Here is a 17,114-nt window from a genome sequence, read left to right as displayed (position 1 = left end):
TGATTCAATATGGCCTTGAGTCCTGAAATAATGAAAGACTGCAAAACTTCCTAATAAATGTATCGTGAATGTATTTGAAGTGTTATTTCCCAAGAGCATCCTGAACAGATGGGGCAGATGCTGCAATTGTCGCAGGAACAAATTTAATGTTGCATACATGAAAAAAAGACATTGGAAAACTTGTGCAGAAGCAGTAGCTTGCAGACTTTGTTTCCTTGGATGATGGCATTGCACAAATTTTGGGTGAACTGTTTATGGTAATCTTCTGCTCCAACATTTAATAATAAAATATCTGTACAATTAACTTGCACGAGTTCATGTTTTCTCCTTATTATTAAAAGAAAATAGGGAAAAGAATGAGTTATGGCCCTAGCTATGAATTCTAATGGCCTCTGTACATATATTGGTGCCCACACACAGGAAAACTTGATACTCAGCTGAATTTTTCTATGCTTTAAAAAAATGGCATAGGCTTGAACTGGCTTGATGGCCTTTGAAACAGCAAATTAATCTTAACTTGTGGAGACAGGCAGAATGTCAGTGAAACCACGCCAACTTTCCCTTCCTGCAGTACATGAATATTTAGATAGAAAAAAAGGGTAATTTGTAAAGTTTCTTTTTACTGGTAGCCTTGAAAATAAAGGGGCAAGGAGAATTCATATCTGAATTTAGAAGTTTGACATGGTCTGAAACTGACTGTTGGATTTTCTTGGTAGCCATTTTTATATAAAAGCAAATAAAAACCCAGATTATGTCGGTATGGACTCAAGTGATTTCACTCCATACATGCTTCCCATGTAGAAATTCCCAAAGCGATTTTGGGCTAGAGGGAAAGGCACTGCACGGCACAGAGAATACGTATGCCGGGTTTCTAGTGACACATAAATGGAACGAATTCCTGGAATCCCGGGGTTTGAAATTCACGTGTGGAGACACATGAGGGCACCACTGGGCGGGGGATGGCTGCTGGTGGAAAATGGACGCGTGCTGGCCCCTTCTGTGGGCTGGCTCCTAGGACTCTCCTGGATTCCATGGCTAGTGGGCAGCATCAGGGCAAGCCCCTGATGCAGCAGGGAAGGCGAGAATGGAGCCTAGAAACACGGATCTTATGTTCTGTTCAAAGATTCGACAGATCAGCTGACAAGTTTCAGCAAAATTCAGCATAATTTCTGAATATCATTTTATGATTTTATAAAATATTAATAGTTCTATTCAAACATCTTGTTTAAACTGTAAAACCCCTTTAGTCCTTGTGGTACATTTCTAGTAAAAATTAATAGTACAAATAAGACAAAAAATATCCCTGCAAATATGAAAGAGTTAATGGTATTTAACTTTGTCTTGTCTTCTCATCAGTTTTCTAGGCTGCACCTTTCCAAGTAGGATAATATTGACTAAGCCTCATTAAGCTGATTGAGAAATAATCTTTTAAAGAAAAATGCAAAATTAATGATCCATACTGCAAGATCAATAAGCCACTTCAGATTGTACATTGATAAACTATTGCTACTAAAAAATACTCCCAATTTTGTATGCAAAATGAACACGATGGGGCCAAGTGCTGGCTAAGCACTTAGGAAGGCATGAAATTCATACAGGGAAGGGCTGGTGAAGAAAGGGTGCCCTTGGCACTGAGCCACTACTCAATGAGTCAGCATGAAATTGCCATCGCAACAAAAACAAATCACACTGAGGGATTTATTGGCAAAAATCCTATATGTAAGTCATCATTAATTATTCTACTTTCTCCATTACTTCTGAGGCTTGGCTGGTCTACAGTGTCCTATTGTGGATGTTTCATTCAAATGACTGGAAGAGAGCAACAAGAATGATACAAGTTTGAGAAAATGTGGCAATTTGAATCAAAAAGTAAAATCTGAAGGGAAAATATAACTCATCATAACTTTAGATGTATATGTAAAAGATTGTCATAAATAGGATAACATCAGTCATCCTCCACAGCCAAGAGAGGAAGACAGAATGTAATCAGGTTAATTTGCAGAAAGAGTGGCACATCAAGTTGCCTGAAGAGAACAGGCACCTCATGGGTGGTTTTTAAAAGCAGGGTAAAAACCTGCGTTGGATTTGGCCTGAAATATATTTAATTCTGCTTCTGGGCATAGATGCTTAATAGAAGGCCTCAGGAGAGCCTGCGTTTTATGGTATCAGCTGTGCACTAAACTCTCATTGATGGAACTTCCTGTTGAGGCTTTTTGCATATTTAACAACTTCTTCAGTTCTGCTTTCTCTCATCTAATGAAGATTAAAAACAATGTGCTGGGGAAAAAAAATGTTACAACCTTATTTATTTTCTTTCACAAAAATTGCCATGCACCAAGATCAAAATCATACAAAAGGAGGGAAGGAATAGAGATGTTGCTGTTGCTGCTTTGGGTCACCTAGGGGCTACCATGATCAGCACTTCGTTATGCTGGAGCAGCAGCAGAGTTTTAAATTTTATTTTCCACCCTTTTCAAAGCCATTGTCTCCTCCGACAAACTGAGGGAGGGTGCTTCCTGTACCTGGTGGCATCCTCAGCTAGGCTCTAGCTTGGCTTTGTGTTTACTCCATTTATTCTATTTCCCTTTCAAAGTAGAACAATATTACCATAATTTTTTTCATTGGGTATATTCAAACACATTTAACCATGGGTCGCCTTGAACAGACTGGTTAAAACAGGGTTCCATTAGCCTTAAAATAATAATTTGTCACTCTGCTCATTACTTAATTAAAAAAAAATTAAAACCCTGGGTTTTCTTTTTGCCTCTTTTTCAGCCTCCTAACACCAAAAGGATGTGTCTAAGTTGAAAGGGTCGCTTTTCTTCTCAAAATGTAACACATTTTTCAGTAGCAGTTCAGTTACTGATCCTTGTGAAAGACCTCAGGGACAATCTAAAGGAATTTAGTTGAAATTGAACTGCAGCTGCTTTCTGATTTGTTTCCTGCTCCACTACCCTTACATTGGGATGCTGCAGCGGCTAAGAACCATCGAGGATGGGGCAGCTGTGGCCTCAGCCCTGGATGTTGCCTGGCTTTCTGGAGACCCTGTTCAGAGACACGAGCTGCCTGGAAATGAATTGTGGGGTTTGCCGGACGAGGCTTCAGCCCTGGCCGCACGCAGAGCAGGGGCTCGCTGGGACCGTGGGGCCAGGGGTGGCTGGGCCGGAGCGGGCACTGCTCCGCTGAACCACCGCACCTTCAGCTTCACCTGGCACACGAGCACGAGCACAGTTTGATGGGCTGGAAGCACACCGGGAATCACTGCAGCTGCCCCTCTTTCTGTATGGGGAATATTCCATGCTTTTTAGGGAAAGGCGCCAACCCTTGTTCCAGGGACAGCGGCCAGTAGGAGAACGGGGGCAGAGGGGTACCGGGGGCCTGCGCTGGCTGCTGCGGGCGAGGGGAAGAGAGCCCATTTTGCCTGTGAACGACACTTCACAGGAACAGATACTGCTCACGAATTCGGGTCAAAATACGGGAAGAATAAGCCCTGAGAGCCAAGCTACGCGTTTGTTTCCTCCAGAAAATCGTCCACGGTAACCGGTGACACGCCATAGCTCCAGCAGTCAAAAGGAAGCCGAACAACACGACGCAACCCCAGGATTTTGGCCGCTCTGCAGCACCGCCCGCCCGCCGCTGCCCCCGTTGTTTTGCGGAGGAAACGCTCGGGCCCGTCCCGGAGGCAGGCCGGGCTCCAGGCACAGCCCCGCGGGCCGGCCCGCACCCCAGCCGGAGCCCCGGGCCCCGCGCGGCCGCTGCCCCTTCCCCGGCCCCGGCGGCGGCCGGACGGCGCGGGCTGCGGCGGGCGGGCCCGGCCCCGGGGCGGTGCGAGCGGCGCTCGGCCCCGGCAGGGAGGGGCCGGACCGCCCCTACGCGAGGAGCCGCCGCCGTCGCGGTCGCGGCGGGAGAGGTGACAAGCCGCCGCTGCGCGGAGCCGCCTCCGCCCGGCTGGGAGAAGCGGGTGTACCCGCGCTCCGCGCTCCGCTCCGAGGTAAGGCAGCCGCCCGCGCCGCCGCCAGTCCTCCCCGCGCCGCCGCCAGCCCACCCCCGCTCCGGGGCGACTGCGGGGCCACGGCGCGGGGACAGCCCGTGTCCTCTGGCCGCGGGGCCGGGCCGCGCGGGGACGCGGCGGGGTGCGCGGCGGCGGCGGGACTTCGGCTTGCCCGCGCCCCGGGCAGGAGTCGTGGCAGCGGTGCCGCCGGCCCCGGGGGAGCTTGGCGGCCGCGGCGGCCCGCGGCGCCTCCCTGCGCGGGGAGCTGCCGCCGCTGCCCGTCCCGCCGCACCTGGACCCGCGGTTCCCCCGCTGCCGCCGCCAAGGGCGCGGGAAGGCGCCCCGAGCCCCGCGTCCGTTCGGGTGCCCGCTGCCCCCGCCGCTCGCCTCCCCTTCGCTTCCCTGGGGAAGCCGCCGCGGCGTGGGACGGGGCGAGAGGCGGCGGGCGCTGCTGCCGGGCCGTCGCGTCTGGTTCAGCGGTGATTTATGGTTTTGTTAACTCAGCATTTGGCACGGCGTGCGAGCGGGGAGAGCGGCGAGCGGGAGTCATAACTTTGTGTTACTTCTGGAAGGGAAAGGGAAAGGGCCCCGTGGGGCCGTGGCCGCCCCAGCGGCTTCCTCCAAATACTCCCTCCCCGCTCCATGCCCGCCCGCTTCATCCCTGCGCCGGGGGCTCGCTGCAGGCAGCAGGGAATAGCGCTGGGCAGGGTCGTGGGGGGGACACGACACGGGACTGCCACCCGTGAAGGTGAGTGTGACAGAGGGGGAAAAACTGTCAGAAATTAAATATTTTTTCTTACTCCTGGTTTTGTGTGGATACCCTATATATTTATTCCTTGTACGTACATATATATTTGTTGCATATGCACAGAATATGCACACGTATTTTTTGAACTGTGAGAACATTGCCTATAGGCTTCTGTTTCCAGATGTTTTGTTTTCTGTTTCTTTTGGGCATATTTACATTTCTTCTGGGAGGGAAACAGACAACAGTAATGTGGCTGAATATGTATTTGAGCAGTAGCAAGGAATAACTTGTGTGCCTTTAATTCAGCTGCAGAGGATATCCATGTGGGATTAATATACTTAAGTGATCGTGTCACACTGACGTATCTTGTTCAGACTTGTAGATTTTTAAAGCAGTGTGGACTTGTAGGTAGTAGCGGAAGTGTAATTAATTTTAAACATGTGACTTGGCCTTGTGCTTATGATTTTAACGTGGTATTCGTACCTCGGTAAATATGCATAGATTTAACCATCTGTCCTCTATTTTCCCTTCGTGTGTGCACGTACCACACCGCACAAATGAAAAAGGTACCTGCGGTAAGCTTTAGGGCCAAATACATATTTCAACTCTTCTGGGAAATGCTCTAAAGTTATTCTCAAGGACTAGTGGAAAACGTCTTTCATACAGTTTCTGGGTATATTTAAAGTTAAAAAAATAGTTGCTCCAGCATCAATTATGTCAATTTGTAGCTTGTATTTAGCACGGATACTATTTGCATTCGTCGAGTACAGTTGATACTGCTGCTGGAAGGGATGTAGTTTTTCCCACTGTGGACAAGGCCCTTTTGTGCAGTGTAAACCTCATGCTTTTAGAGGATGCATGAACCCCTGGGTAGAGCCAGCCCTGTGGTTTCTCTCTCCAGTGATAAGGTGGTGGTGAGGTGCCAGCTCCAGTGGGGCTCATTTGAGATCATAGCAACAGAACTTCTGCCATGGACTGGAGCTCCCAGTTGGGGCATGCCAGTCTTCGGCACCTGCCATAGTTGCAGGCATATGCTGTGGCTTATCTGCATGTCCGTGAAATTTGGAATAGCAGTGGGCCACCCTGGTGATTTGTACAGTGTGGAGGTCTGTCTGTCTGTCCATGCAAGTGTGGGACGGTGCCTGTTTTCCTGCAGCCGAAGAGATGGGCTGTTCTCTTGTGGCATCCCTGCTGCCACCACAGGAGTGGTACCTATCTGCATTGTGCACATGGGTGGGTGGATGATATAACACGGGTCACTTCAACATACCTTCTCCTCTGAAACTTATCTCCTCTATTATTTATGGCACTCTCTCTGAAGAAATGGCCTGGGTTTAGTCAACAGCAACTCTGGCAAGATCTCCAATCTTTGAAATTAGTACGTTTGGGATTGTGATGCTGAAATCTTCATCTGAGCATCATTTTCTTAAATTTGGCTTTTATAGAATAACAGTTGTCATAAGAAGATTAAAAATAAAGTCTACTTGCCGCTAACACTTTGTGGGTGAAATTTTCATCTCTTATACTCCAGATGCTCTGCAGTTTCTCTGCTGGTGCAGTCTGTAGAATTGTACTGTGCTGTACTAAATGTTTTTTCTCCTAACCTAGGGGTTCTTAAGCTGTGGTGATACCTACCATAGCAAAAGTAGTACATGAATGCTGTCACCCATGGCATGTGACTGCTCTTTGGGGAACCTTCTTAGTCTTGCTTTTCCTTGGGTTAAAAGCTTGGTTACAAGGCACTGGAAAAAGTTCTGTTAACTTTTTGTCCTGATTTATGGCAGGAAGAAGGAAAAAGTGTATTAAATTGGTATTCCCATTGCTGCCTGATGGTGTTAGATTTTTTACATCCTCTGGGTAGCTCTTGGAATCTCAGCAACACTGCATGATTATTTTACTCCTTATGCTGCCAAGTAGAATTATATAGCCTAATTTATTTAGATTTGGCATGTTCTCACTGAAAGTCATTCCATGCTACGTGAATGAACGGTTTTCTTGTTTATATTGCCTTCACTCCCCACTCCCCTTTTAATAGGCCCTCACAGGTCTTACTATAGCTCTACTTGAGCGTTTCTGAATTTTGTTGAATCTAGCAATAAAAATAGAAATAAAGAACTATGAATCATATTAAACTTGTTATCAAAGAAGGTATTTTCATGCTGTCAGTTACCAGGGTAGAAATCTCACTCCTCATGGCTCCAGCCAGTCCTACAATCACATTTACTGCTCTTCTATAAATTTTTTTCTGACACGTTATTGTTAGCTGTCTGTGGCTGAAGTACTCAGGACAGATGTGAACACACTGCCTTCATCTTTTAAGAATTACAAAGTCACCTAATTGGCTTCCAGATCACACTGTATCTTTCTTCATAGCCCTCTATCATAATTCAGACTCTTCCATTCTACTTATTATTCCTTTCCAGATGTCTTTTAACAGTCAAATCTTTGCTGGATCACTTTTCCCCTGATGAATTTTATTTATTTTCTCAGAGGCACCTAAGAAATAAAATGACTGATGGATTATTCTTTTCTCCTCCCATTACCTCTCTTCAATATTCTCCCACGTTCATTTGCAAGTAGAGCTACTTAGAAAGTGTTCATTAAAATGTCATTGAAATGAAAGTCAAGGCAGAGTGTTAATCAAAAATGCTTTTCAGTTTCAAGTCACTCATTTCTCGTGAATAAACCTTCAAAAATAAAAACAATCTCTTTCTTTTCTACTGCTGATACTTTCTTTCCCTGTGCATTTTGCTGTCTTGATCATTGTGGTTGGATTATTTGTGGTAACTGTGTTTGACACAATCGATTGGCTTAGGGCTTTAGAGAAACACAGTATCAAAACACTCAGCTGGCTTTGGAATAAAAATATATGGCTCAATCAACTACAGGTATGAAGAAAGAGTAGACCTCCTCAAAAATCTTGAAGTGCTGAAGAACTCAACAGTTTATCTTGCCTTGCAGCTGCATGCCACCACGTTGAGCTTGCGTTGGGTGACTGATGGCAGTGATGACTGTCAGGGGCTGTTCCTCTGCAGAGCCCGAGGTAGCCCTGCTGCTGCCCGGGGCTGGGGCCTCAGGGAACTGTAAGATACTGGGTTGATGTTTGAGCTCTGTGAGGATGCAGCCTGGAACATGGGAGGATGATGGTATCACGCTGTGTTCCTAGGGAAGGACATAACACATTCTGGAGTAATCGGATTTCCTAGGTTGGAAGGCTTCATGGGCTGCCCATGGGGACACAGATGACTCTTTGCCTAGATAGAGCTGAGACAGCAATGCTGTTATTGAGTAGTGTTTCAGTATGAAAGTATAATGTCAGTGTAAAGTCCAGAAATACTTCTGACCTATGACCAGCTGGGATCGTGTATCTTAAAGCAACAAATCTTGTGGCTGCAAACTCTTGACAGGGCTTTCTTCTGTTCTCCACTGAATTCCAGGTTTAGGTTTAACTTCAGCTATTCCTCCTTGCTTGGATGGTGCTGCAGTTGTTTGATCTGAAGGTTAAATAGGTCTGTTGTGTTTTCACACTGGCAGAATTTGAGATTGTTGCTGGCTAATTCACCTGGTGGTTTGACACTGATGTTAGAAACTAGTGTATAGGGAATAGAGCTTCGTAGGTCTCTACAGGGGGATGGAAGAGGTGATGTGGAAGCACCTTTCTGCTGCTGCCTTTTCTCCATTGCCCCTAGTTTATCTAGGAAGGACCCAAACTATATTTTTGTGGACCCTTTGAGATATCCACCCCGGTGAGAGACAAATATTTCGTGCCTGATGGTATCAAAAAGGAGGTCTGTGAGGCTGAGTTTATATCATCCCATACCTCCTCTGAAAAGAGATAATTTGAACTATGGGAAGATCCATGTCCTTTCTCTAGTTTGATGTCCCTGGCCTGTATCACTGGGCTTCCTGAAGTGAGCCAGTAGTTGGTATTGCTGCTTATCTTTTTCAGGAATGGGAGATTTGGCACTAACCAGTGCCAGTGCCAGTTCAGGACAGTATATCCACCATGAGTTTCCTCAGCAGCGGTAGCACTGTTACATTTTCAAGGAGGAAGAAGACTTCCAAGTATTTTGTTAATGATTTCATACTGGAAGGAGCATGGTTGAATTCAGAGGTCTCAGAGAAAAAAAGACACTGTTTTAAGATTAGGAGATGTCTAAATATGACTGGCTTGAGCTGTGTAAGCTGGCTGTTGGTGGATATGGGCGAGGCACAGTTTTGTTTCCTGAGAGGGCTTTCCAAGCGTGCGCAAGGCTTTCACAAAGGGGAGTATTTCCTTGCTGTGCAGTATGTCTTTCAGCATGGAAACCCTTAGCATAGGCTTTGATTATTCAGCATTTATTGGCCATTTCTTCATTTGAGAGTTTCTGTCCTGTGCCTATGGTGAGATACTGACAGATGACATCAAGGTGATGGTTGGGTATGTCACTGGAGCAGTGTTTGTCAGGAGTTGACTGTGGTTTTGATCATTTCTGATGTGTGAGTCTCTGAGCCCTCAGGCCCTTGCTCTGCTGCTGTTGATGATATCTGAAAGATTCTGGACTTTCTCAGTCCTTACTCTGCTTAGGCTTTCTCTGGTTCCTGGGAAGCTGGCCATGCTTTCACTTCTCTGAATGAGGCAATACTCTTTGCATAACTGAAGTAGTGCTGTGATATCCATAATGTTCAACTTCTCTGTCAAGTGTCAACAATATGATCAGCTTTGCAGGTTGTTCCAGGTGTGATCTGTGAAGGTGCCAAGAGGACTATGAGGAATTGGCTTTTCTTAAAAAACACCAGGTGATAAGGTTTGGGGATTTTATCATGTTCAACCTTGTGTCAAAGTATCTGCTGAAATTCTGAAGCTTCGTAATTCTGGGACATTCTGCTACCACTGCCATTCTGCTATTGCAAGATATTAAGCTAGCCTTCCTAAAGCTATTTCTTTATTGTAATCTTCGAGTGAATAAATTTTAGCTTTGGCTTTTTAGGTTAATGAAATCTAATAAAGATGCTTTAATATAAGCACCTTAGATTTCACATTTGCAGAACAGGTGAACAAAGTGCTTCTTGGTGTCTGCTTGTCTTGGACCCTGTATTGTGAGGAGCAGGGAAAAAAGACATGGGATTTATCTCTCATCTAGAGAGAGCTTTGGGTGATGCAATGTATATCATGTATTTCACTCTCAGGATTGTGTGTTGCCTGTTGGCAGTTGGAGGTAGGTCTTACATTACTCAATTCATTAATTTAATTTCATAATGCTTTGTGCTCTTTGCTTCCTGTTCATAGTGGAGTGTATTTCTTCTGCTACTTGCAGCTACCAGAAAGTATCTGATTTCTCTGGTTCTTTCCCTCTAATTCCTTGGAAAACCCAATCCAGTTTATACCATGGCAGATGAAGTGTGCCATGTCATTCGGATTGCTGGGTCCCACAAGACAGGCATGTGATTTGTCTTGGAGGCACAAGCTGTTGAATTTTAGGAATGGTTAGATCTGGATATACCTCCTATGGGAGCCGTGTGGACAGGAAGGATGAGGGCAGGGTAATGTTCAGATTAAGACACGTTCCATCAGAAGATGGTGTTGGTGGTTTCAGGCAGTCATTTTTTATTTTAAAATAACCTGTCCTTGCTGTTGTGAGTTAGAGGAAGGAGAAGAAAAATCTGTCCGCTTCCTGAGCTGTAAAGGGGCCACTTGACTAATGGTGTGGCAAGAACTGGAGGCCAGAGCTGGGTGGATCTCAATACTCCTCCCTCACAAAGCAGCAGAAGAGTTTGGTCATCTGAATTGTGGTGACGGCCCTGGGGCTGGCAGGAGGATTACTACAGCACTGTACTTGCTTTCTGGAAAGCTTACACCATACTTCTTTACAAATTTCAAAGATGACTGAAGTGTTTTTCCTTACGTGGTACGAGCAGTTCGTAATGTGCTAGAGCTGGTCCCCACTGCTGCTGAGTCCCTGGTGGAGTCTGCTGCTGGAAACATACTGGGGTGGGGCAAAATGTCATTAGTGCAGAACTGTGCAGAAGGCTTTTAGGATTGAAATAATGAATTTTCTAAACAGGAAGAATAATTGAAACTGCTGTAGTTCCACTTTGCTTACTCCAGCAAGATTTTGTCAGCGGGTTCTTAGTTATTGGTTGATTTCTGCATAATAGACTGAAAAAAGAAGCAGAATGAATGGATATCCATAAAGATTTTTTGATTTGACTTTTTCCCCCACTTTTTTCCTTTTTTTTTTTTTTAGCTGCCAGTACTCTTGAACTTACATTGTCTCAAAAAGAAATCTTTAGAGATGGCCATAATTGGAAACAGCTGGATAAAATTTGGGGGTTTTTAAAGGACCCATAAAGAACTCCTATAGAAAATAAGCACTGGTAACTTCATTTTTTATTGTTAGGTGGCTTGATTTTAGATACCTTTGTAAAATAGAAGTGCATTCAATATGCAAAATATCTGAGAGTACTGAAATAGAAAGGTCTGAAATTTTGTGGACATTTCTGTATAGGATGCAAGGCTTTTAACATATCTCTTCTGTCAGCAGTACAAAGGGGAATCAAAAGAAGCAAATGCAAAACATCTGAGTAGTAGTCCCTTGTATATGCAGCCAGTAGTAAAGGGAAAAGCAGAAGTCTTTCTAGTGCATCCAGTGTTAATTGAGCACATGGTCACAGCTTTTGTCAAGACAGTACTTCTAGCTCAAATGAAGTTCCATTGCCATGTCTAGCTCCAGTGAAAAGTTACTTTTAGTAGGGGTCTAGGTTGAGGGAGCTGGGCTTATTTGCTCGGATGAAAAAGGACAGTCTAGTAGCTATTACAGCTATTGGAGGATGATTATAAAAATAGTAGGACCAAACTGTACTTAGTAGTCCCAGGTGATATCAAGGGAGAGTGACAACCAGTTGTTTCTTTGGAGATTCAGGTTGGATGTTGGAAAAATCTTGTTACTAGGAGAGTAGTGCAGCGCACCAGCAGGGTGTCCAAAGGAGCAAGTATCTGTCCTCTGAGCTTCTCAGGACTCATCAAGGCAAAGCCATGCTGACCCAGTCTGCTCTTGATGATAGTTTTCTTTTGAGGCAGAAGTTGGACTAGGTAAGAAAGCCCCTTAGGTTTCTTACAATCAAAGTTTCTAGGAGAATTCTCCCCACACCTTCCTTCTCAAATGAAGAATTTTTTAGACAACTTTGGACTGAGCTGACCAGCTACTGTGGGATGCTTGATGGTAAACTTACTTTCATGTAGTTCATCCAGTAATGTTTCCATGTACTATACTTAGATTAGTATTGTTCATCTAAGTATTTATGACCTTAGGACCAGCAGAATATTTTTGTCAACAGGTTTCTTTTGTTCTTACCTGTCCCTGAAGGAAGGGACAGAACTCTTTGATGGTTAATACAATCCTGCCCTAACAGGCAAACCTCTCCTTGTGGGTCTGCTGAAGATAGCTTTGGGGGATGAGGTGGCATTGCAGTTGCCAAAAGGTAGACCACTACAGATGGTCTGCAGTGAAATTTAGTTTAAAATCTTAAGTTTATAAGACTATACACCCCACAGCAAGAGACCTTTGCAATCTTAATCTTGTACTTTTTCCCTGCATTCCCCTTTCCTCTAGTAATACTACCTTTAGGTAAGCCAAAGGTAGCAGACAGGATATATTCTAATCTTATTGTGTTAGTGGTATATTCTAATATGTGTTAGTAGTTTTATTTTATCCTTATGAGAACTGATATGAGGGGGAACAGCCAAATGAATGGTTTTGTCAATTTATAACACTTTTTTTTGAGAGAGAGAGAGGAAGAAGAGAGTTGGAGAAAAATACAGACTGGGTGAAGTAGCTGTGTTAGAAAGCTGGATGCTATCCCTTTATAGACATTTCCCTACACATAAACTCTCCGTTCCCTCTTTAGGTCTCTGGTGAATGAATTCCTGTATGCATTTTGATTTTTGAAGCATTTTTTTCTGTAGTTTGCTTCATTTTCTGGTGGTGGGATTAAATATTGACATGTGCTACTCGAAACATGCTGTTTTCAGAGGTCATGCTGTTGGATGCCATTTTATCCCACACAGTACTTCTGCTAGAGGACCTTGTTTCTTGCCCTGCATTACTCATACTTGTTTGCTTATTTTTTTCTATGTGAAAACAATTCTTGTTTCTCTTTGTTTTTACAGTTACTTATTTCTTGGTTTCTGTTACATGACATTTGGGAAAACTGAAGGTTCATGTATATAGTATTTTGTGGCAGAGTAATTAGGCAAAGATCCACATGTAATGTTTAAAAGCATTATACTACAAAGTGTTCCTGACACTTCACAGTAATCAGAAAACAAGCTGAAACAAAGCAACCTCTTTTGAGGTGCAAATGGAAATTGGGTGCAAAACTCATGACTGAATACATCTAAGTCTAATGTTTAAAGAAAAGCTTGCCTAAGTGAGCATAAACTCATAGACTTCACAAAACAGAGCTGCCTGTTAACCAAAAGACTAGTTGCTTGCCAACAGTTCACTTGGCATAGCTTTCTCCTACCTGTCATCCATACTTCGTGGAAAGAAATAAAACCCTGCACTTACATACTCCAGGCCCTCTCTTCTTGCCAAAGTAATGCTTTTTTAATTATATAGAGTCCTCTGCTCTTACATGTGTGGGTTATTAATTGCTCTAAAAGGGTGAGGGATGGAAAGCTGCTCTTACTGATTTTAAAAAACAAAAATTATCCAATTGGCTTTCATTTTCTGTGAAGTTTCCTGGAGCCTATTTTCTCTGCTTACAGTGGAGATTGCTTGCTGATTTTGCTGCATGCCCCTGAGCATCTGCCCTACAGACTCAGGCTGTTAAGAGGCAGCTTGTAGAGAAATGGGAGGCAGCATCACCTCCTAAATTAGGTTGTTTTACACCTGTATTGCAATAGTGTGCAAAAACAATAGCATAATTTTAATGAATTAGGAAAAGCAAGTTGAATTATTTTTGTGCTAATTGAAGATGGGAAAATTCAAAATGTAGCTTAGTTTCAGTAGCATTTTTTCGCTTTGGGTTCATAATGGATTAATAAAATAGAGCTTTTGATTTAAAGGATAATTAGAGAGTTCTTATTACATCACTCATTTAAAGATGTATTATTTAGAGCCATTGCTTGAATTATATGCATGATTTCAAATATATTTGAGGCTGATAACTGAAACTTCATAGATTTAAAAAATACTGTGTTTGCATGTAGAAAACTTACTTGGAATACATCTCTCATATAGTTACATGAAGTACTAATTTTAGTCATTTACTTGGAGCTTCTTGGAGGACAACTCTTGCTCCTGTGTCTTCCCAGTATGTTGGAAATCCCCAAGATAAGGGGCAGAAGTTTAGTATATGCATCCTCCACTACATTCCTTGAAACACAAGAGGGTTTTCCTGTGCCCACGTGACTTTGTGGCTGAGGTTAGTAGGTTTTATGAAAAGGTGATTTATCAGATGGTTTCCTCCTGTTGTGGCTTTGAATAGGAACTACTCCAAATCTGAGGCCAGAACAATGGGTATGGAGGAAATTAGTCATGGAGGGGTCTGAGGAGGAAGGAGCATGTTTTTATCAGCAATGGTAGAACTTCCCAGTGCATGGGGGTCTCACTAAAGATGATTTATGCATCAGTGGATAGGGCTGGATTACACCTTTGCATTGTTTCCAGCTGAGTATTAAAAACTAAAGGTACAACACTCATTTTCTTCTTAATTTGACACATTTGGGAAGTATTCTTTCTAACCCCATGGATTTGCAATACATTTTTATGAAGGCTTAAGCATTTGGTGTTTATTTCAGCTGAAGTCAAAGGCTCAGGAGGCTTCCATCAGGTAAGTCCCTGGCCATGGCATGTATTGTACAAATGAGGGGGACATGAAGTCAGTTAGCAGAGAGATTTATCTTGAATTTATGATACATGTTTCTGGCTTAAATATGTGATTACACTGTGATTCCTTGTGATTCATAAAACATATTCTGGACAGGGTTCAGCAGCTGATGATAAAGGGTTTTTGTTTTGTATATAACCCTTTTACATTCTGCTGGAAGATTTGGGAAGATCTGTTCTGATAGGAATATTTCTGAGGAAATGGTTGCATTTTTGGATGAGTACAGGTATCTAAATATATGGCATCTAAAATGGTATTAGACAATTTTATATCTGGGACATCTGTGTGGGGATGGCAAATATAAGACATACCAGTAACCCAGCCCTTCCAGTGATGGCCACTGAAGGCCAACAGAAATTCCCTAGGCCGTCTAGAAGAAACTAGATATCTGGATTTGGATTATTAAAATTTCAGTTTTAATACTTCTATGATTTGGTGTTTCAGATGAGCAAACTGAAAACTGCTTTTTATTCAGCTGTCATGAAGAAAAACAGAATCACTCTCCTGAAAAAAACTTTTCCATAAGTCAGTGTTCTAAGAGTAAGGCAGTGTAGGTGGTTTGCCGATTTATTTTTCTGAGCTTATTATTTTGCCAGTTTATAGTATCTGCCTTATAGAGTCAGCAAGATAATGGTTGTTTTACCAACCTTCCCTCTCCCCAAAAATGTCCTCTCCAAAACAAAGAAGAAAATCAAGAGGTGAATCTGGGTTCAACTCTTCTTAGGTTAATTTGGTGTCCGTCAGTTGTTCAGAGGAGGAAAGCGTGAGTGAGTGCAAAGATTGCTGTTCAGTCAGGGGGGAAAAAAAAACCTGGAACATGTTCAGCATAGCTTAGAGAACAAGCTTATGTAGCTTATATAGCAACATAGCTGGAACATGCTTATGGCAAGCTGAGGATTTACACCAAAGCTGTAACTGTACATTGTCAAAATACAGGTGTCCTTTAGCTCTATGCTAATGTCTTTAGTTATTTGAGCTGATTTTGAAAATCTAAAGTGCTGTCCAGTGCATGTAACGGAAATATCTAAATATTTATGTTCCTAATAAGGCTTCTTCTGTAGTAAGATTTCATCTCCTACATGTTTAATGAAGGACATGATAGAAGAAGCCTAAGGGTGACCATCTCAGGTAACCAATACAGAAACACAGATGCTTTTAGGATATGATGGAATCTCTTAGAATAGCTACTTTGGGATAGGATGAATCACAGCCCACAAATGCCTATTTCTCTTCAGTGACTATAAAGAGAGAGGGGGAGTAGAGTGACTCAGTGAAATGTGGTTGTTTATATTTGGTCAAATGTATTTCGAGCTAAGTGCATAAGGCTACAATCCTGAGGCAGCTCAGCTCTCCATGGCACCTGGTGTATGTGCCTCAAACACTCAGCTACAAAAGCCTCGTTGGAGTGAACTGCAGTTCTTCTCTGGCTGATGCCTTCATCACCCTTCCCAGCTGGAACCACCCTCTAAAGGAATTGTGCACATGTACTTAGTTTTCATCCTGATGGGGAATTGGTGTCATCCTAAAATAAAGTCAGGATGCAGACTGGATGTGTGCCTGAACCCATGTGTTTGGATCTCACAATTTAGACATGGCTTAAACTCCTTGTGCAAGCAGCGGAAGGAGAGGGAGCATTTGGAAAGCCTCCAGGAGCCACCTTAATTTTGGTAAGATTGATTCCTAACATGTAACTTGAATATGTGCTTGCTTCTGTGGAGTGTTTCCATTTTATATTTCTCTCAGCATATATATGATGAAAATAGTTTTCCTTTCTGTGCACAATCTCCAGTTTTCCTAGGTTAGGGCAATGTTGGGATGTCTGGGAAGTAGGAAATTAAAACAGTTGAAAAGCCAGACTTAAAGTTCTTGTGATTAAGCCTATTTGTAAAACAAAAATTAGACCCATTCTTTCAGAACCTGTTCCCAGTTAGTAACTTGGAATTTTGATATTACTCTCTAAATTTTTATTTAATAATGATTTCCACCATCCCTTCAGCCCCAATATAGATATTGAGGTATTTTGCAAAAACTGGCATCAGTGGTATTATGCATGAGTGCCTAGTTTTAAAATCTTGGCAGCTGCTTTGACTTTTCGTTATGCTGTCATTCAGACCATAGCTACCAAAGCTGAATTTTGCTTGTAGTAACAGTTGTGGGAAGTTACTAAGGGAAGAGTCTATTACTGACACAGGAAATGGTTTTACAGTTCTTTTTGTCATTGCCAAACTTACCAAAACGTCACTGTTGCCATAGGTCATCTAGACACAGCTCAAAATCATCAATCTGCTGCAACTGAATATCACATAAATTGCTTGGTGACTTCGGTGCTAGTGTTACATATGTTCCACCCTTCTTGCAAAACTCCCTTTAAATTGACAATTTTTGTTGTTTCTGGAATTAGACCTAATTGCTGTGATTCAAGAGTGAGGAAGGAAAAATAACTGTGTGGGTTCTGCATTTTTCAGTTCTCCTCCTCTTTATTACTTCCAAAATAGTTCACTT

General features: G+C 43.1%; 1 protein-coding gene across 4 annotated transcripts in view; it reads left to right on the top strand.

The window, feature by feature from the left end:
• The first annotated feature begins 3,859 nt into the window (after positions 1–3,859).
• The window catches only part of MBNL2 (muscleblind like splicing regulator 2), a 106,557-nt gene continuing 93,302 nt past the window's right edge, over positions 3,860–17,114 (top strand). For all 4 annotated transcript variants that reach the window (XM_030962718.1, XM_030962727.1, XM_030962692.1 and 1 more), the window contains exon 1: positions 3,860–3,991. The gene's annotated coding sequence lies outside the window, so the exon portion shown is untranslated. The remainder of the gene's footprint in view (positions 3,992–17,114) is intronic.

This window comes from Camarhynchus parvulus, chromosome 1 (assembly GCF_901933205.1).
Source record: "Camarhynchus parvulus chromosome 1, STF_HiC, whole genome shotgun sequence".
Taxonomy (NCBI): Eukaryota; Metazoa; Chordata; class Aves; order Passeriformes; family Thraupidae; genus Camarhynchus; species Camarhynchus parvulus.
Note: the sequence above shows the minus strand (reverse complement) of the source record. Positions and strands in the feature narration are given on the sequence as shown.